The following is a 4,875-nucleotide window of genomic DNA, read 5'->3' on the forward strand; positions in this document are numbered from 1 at the left end:
ACTCACCTGCAAGACCTTAATAAAATTATTCACTTCATAAGTGTTCAGGTCTGTCTGCTCATCCTAAGTAGCATGATTGATCTGCTATTTAAAATTCCTGTGATCTGTTTAAAAGAAACAAAAAAAAAAGCCAAAAAACCCCCACTTATCTCTGTTACTAATGAAGCGCCCCTTTCGTTTTTTCTGTTTTGTTTCACTGTTGAGTGTATAATTTCCTTCATTCCTTGGAAGTACTAACCTGAAAGTATCTTTGTTCTGAAATTAATTTAGAGGAAAGGAATACTGTATGTGAAATTCAGCTTGGGCTTCTTCCAAATTGCAAGATCAGGCCATGTGTAATATTTTCCCTAAAATTAGAGAATATTAATGCATGTTTGAGGATTTTAAAGCACCATGGTCTAAACCAGAAGCTATATTTTGCATATTTGGACTCAGCCATCCATTAAGAACTTATGTTGTCTTCTGGACATATTTATCAAAATAATTTTGTTCTAAATAGTATAAAATAGAAAATTTGTGATCTATATAATTTATGTATAACCTTCATTGTTGTAAATTTAGGGGGAAATGCATCATACAGTTATGATTTTTTTTCACCAGTGAAACAATAAAGTTGCTATTAACAATTTTGGACCTTTTTCCTTTCACACTATCTATTTTAAATTTATTTATTTTTTAACTGAAGGAGAATTGCTTTACAGAATTTTGTTGTTTTCTGTCAAACATAGACATGAATCAGCCATAGGTGTACATATGTCCCCTCCCTACCCATCCCTCCCCTCTAGGTTGATACAGAGCCCCTGTCTGAGTTCCCTGAGACATACAGCAAATTCCCATTGGCTATTTTGATTCATAAGAGGAACTAGCAGAGTGCGTTTGCAGTTTAATGTACATTGTTGTTAAGTTAACCAGTGAGTGGGTGCCAGGTGCGTTTCATTTCCTGCATCAGTCACCTCTTCCCCAGCTGTACTATGCCACTCCAGGTAGCCGCCTTGAAATGGGTGAAGAGCTACCCTCCTGTGAAGAAAGCTAATGGTCCGTTACTGGTGTTCTTTCATACATGAAAGCAAACATCTTGAACATCTCCCAGGACATATGTACATCATACAGATAAGTCACTTAACATCCATGTGTGCAACAGCACTGCTCCACTGAACTTCCTCTTCCGGCTTTTAAGGACACACTGTAACTGTGCTCATTCAGTATTTTTACCCTTGACCTATTAATTCAGTCCCCACTGTGGTTCCTGTAGGTGGCACTGAGTCACAGTGGCTAAGAGCAGAGGCTTTGTCTGGAGTCAGGTGGCTTGGAGTCAAGACCCAGTACCACTTAGCTAGCTTTTGTTCTAGGCGCTGAACTTAACCTCTGTGGCCTCAGTTTCTTCATGTGTAAACTGGGACACTTGTACCACAGAGGTGGCATGACCCTATGTATTAATACATCAAGCTCCTGTAAAGTTCTGAGAACAGTGTCTGACTTTAAGTCCTCGATTGTTGGCTATCATTATTACTGGGTATAAAAATATCTGTATCAAAGCGTGGAATAAAATTTACTGATCTTTTCTGCCCTTGTATCTTTGACGTTTGGAAAAAGTTCTGAGATAGAGATAACTAGAGAATTAAAGGTTCTCTGAAGATTAGGGAGATGGATATTTCCCCTCAGCTGGGCTGCCATTCTGTAGACCCTTTCAGAGTAAATCACCGAAAGAGAACACCCACTCTTCACATGGTCAATGCAGAATGTTTAATACTGGTAATTCGGTGATTTCACCCTATTTGCAATGTACACAAAGCCTTAATTCAGGGTAAAGGAAACTTAATCTCCAAAGGAGGATCCAAGCAATACATACTCTGAGCTTCTGGAAATTTAGAAAATGCCACTTTAGGCCATGCTGGTACTTGGGAAATGACTTTGGTTAAATACTCTGTGAATATAAGAAACAGTACTAGGGATGAACAGTGACAAAAGGAGTGGATCTTATCTAGCTGCACTTCAGTCACTTGAAGACATTAAAAAAATAATAATAGATGTAAAAAACCCAGGCCACTTTCCACACCAATGAAATATAAATCTTTTTTGTTTTTTTTAAAAAAAGCTTCCCAAGTGGTTTCAGACTGCAGCTGAAACTAAAACATTGTGTGGACCTCAGAGTCTACTTCTGAGAAGAGGCCAAACCTTGCTATTTTCTAATCAAAACTGAACATAGATTACTTGTACAAAAGATGAAACACGATGAAAGGAATCAAAGGAAAGTTACTCTTTTCACTTCCATTTTTTTCCTCTGTCTCATTTAAGATAGTCTCACCCTGCTGATTAATTTCTTAGTTTCTACATATCTTACGAGAGGGTGACATAGTAGTTATTACAGCCAAAGTCCATAAGGCTTTCAACCTCCCAATTTTCTGATGACTCACAGAGATGCTGTGATGGTCTGTGTTCACACAATGTATGAGTGGCTAAATCAAGAGTGGAACCAGGTCTGACTCCTGAGCCATCATACAAGGTACTCCTGTGAGTGGTCACTAGTGATTGCCCAAGAAAACCCTGTCCTGCAGCTGTCAGCCCTGGAAACGCAGAGGTAATCCCTTATTCAGAAGCAGAGACCCTTCCCGCCCAGCACTGTCCTGAGGGAGGCAGCCGTGAATTCCTACTAGGGAGGGCGAGAAACCACTTGGCACCCACATCACATTTCCACTGGGCTGGAATTTGAATCTTATCTCCAGCTGAGGTTATGTTTACATTAACCAGAAAATAGATCTAGTGCTGTCCAGATCAGACACTGGGAATACATCAAACAAGACAGGCCTCTGCCCCCTTAGGACTTGGTTTCTAAGAGGAGACACACACACAGATCCAGAATACAGTGTCAAGTGGTGCTAAGCACGAGTATAGCAGGGAAGAGGGGCTGGACAGGGCCAGGGCTGTTCCGTGACCTGGGTGACGCAAGGAAGGCCTCTGGGGAGGGATGACAATTGAACAGAGGCCTGGAGAAACTCAGGGTGAGCCTATACAGAGAGAACACTGGGTGGAAAGATAAAGGCACCTTAATAGGACTTGAGATTTGCATTCCATTCTGAACCATATCCTCCTTCATGGATCACAGCCTTCTCATGGTGAAGGGACTTGCGGAACTCAGTGAAGCCATGCCATACAGGGCCACCCAAGATGGACAGGTCCTAGTGGAGGGTTCTGACAACGTGGTCCATTGGAGAACAAAATCATGACCCCCTCCAGTATTCTTGCCTCAAGAACCCTATGAATAGAATGAAAAGGCAAATGGACATCACCAGATGGTCAATACCGAAATCAGATTGATTATATTCTTTCAGCTGAAAATGGAGAAGCTGTATACAGTCAGCAAAAACAAAGCCTAGAGCTGACTGTGGCTCAGATCATGAGCTCCCTATTGCAAAATTCAGGCTTAAATTGAAGAAAGCAGGGAAAACCACAGGCAATTCAGGTAAGACCTAAATCAAATCCCTTATGGTTATGCAGTGGAGATAGCAAATAGATTCAAGGGATTAGATCTGGTAGACAGAATGTCTGAAGAACTGTGAACAGAGATGTGTAATATTTTACAGGAGGCAGTGACCAAAACAACCCCAAAGAAAAATGTAAGAAGGCAAAGGGGTGGTCTGAGGAGGCTTTACAAATAGCTGAGAAAAAGAAGAGAACTGAAAGGCAAGGGAGAAAGGAAAAGATTTACCCAACTGAATGCAGGGTTCCAGAGAGTAGCAAGGAGAGATAAGAAAGCCTTAGTGAACAATGCAAAGAAATAGAGGAGTATAATAAAATGGGAAGCGATCCCCTCAAGAAAATTGGAGAAATCAAGGGACCATTTCATGCAAAGATGAGCGCAATAAAGGATAGAAAATGCAAGGACCTAACAGAAGAGATTAAAAAGAGCAAGAATACACAGAACTATACAAAAAAGGGACTTACTTGGTGGCTCAGATGGTAAAGAATCTGCCTGCAATTCAGGAGATGTGGGTTTGATCCCTAAAGGAAATGCTACTCACTCCAGTATTCTTACCTGGAGAATTCCATGGGCAGAGGAGCCCAGCAGGCTGCAATCCATGGGGTTGCAGAGTCAGATATGACTGAGCAATTAATACTCAGTTCAGTTCAGTTGTTCAGTTGTGTCTGACTCTTTGCAACCCCAAGAATCACAGCACGCCAGGCCTCACTGTCCATCACCAACTCCCGGAGTTCACTCAAACTCATGTCCATCGAGTTGATGATGCCATCCTATACAAAAAAGTCTTAATCAACTGGATAACCATGATGGTGTGATCACTCACCTAAAACCAGACATCCTGGAATGTGAAGTCAAATGGGCCTTAGGAAGCATCACTACAAGCAAAGCTAGTAGAGGTAATGGAATTCCAGCTGAACTATTGAAAATCCTAAAAGATGATGCTGTGAAAGTGCTGCACTCAATATGTCAGAAGATTTGGAAAACAGCAGTGGCCACAGGACTAGAAAAGGTCAGTTTTCATTCCAATCAAAGAAGGGCAATGCCAAAGAATATTCGAACTACTGCACAGTTGCACTCATTTCACATGCTAGCAAGTTAATGCTCAAAATCCTTCAAGTTAGGCTTCAGCAGTACATGAACCAAGAACTTTCAGATGTACAAGCTGGATTTAGAAAAAGCAGAGGAACCAGAGATCAAATTGCCGACATTCATTGGATCATAGAGAAGCAAGGGAATTCCAGAAAGACATCTTTTTCTGCTTCATTGACTATGCCAAAGCTTTGTGTGGATCACAATGAACTGTGGAAAATTCTTAAAGAGATGAGAATACCAGACCACCTTACTTGTCTGCAGAGAAACCTGTATATGAGTCAAGAAGCAATAGTTAAAACCTTAAA

Source organism: Bison bison, unplaced genomic scaffold, assembly GCF_000754665.1.
Source record: "Bison bison bison isolate TAMUID 2011002044 unplaced genomic scaffold, Bison_UMD1.0 scf7180017864192, whole genome shotgun sequence".
Classification (NCBI taxonomy): Eukaryota; Metazoa; Chordata; class Mammalia; order Artiodactyla; family Bovidae; genus Bison; species Bison bison.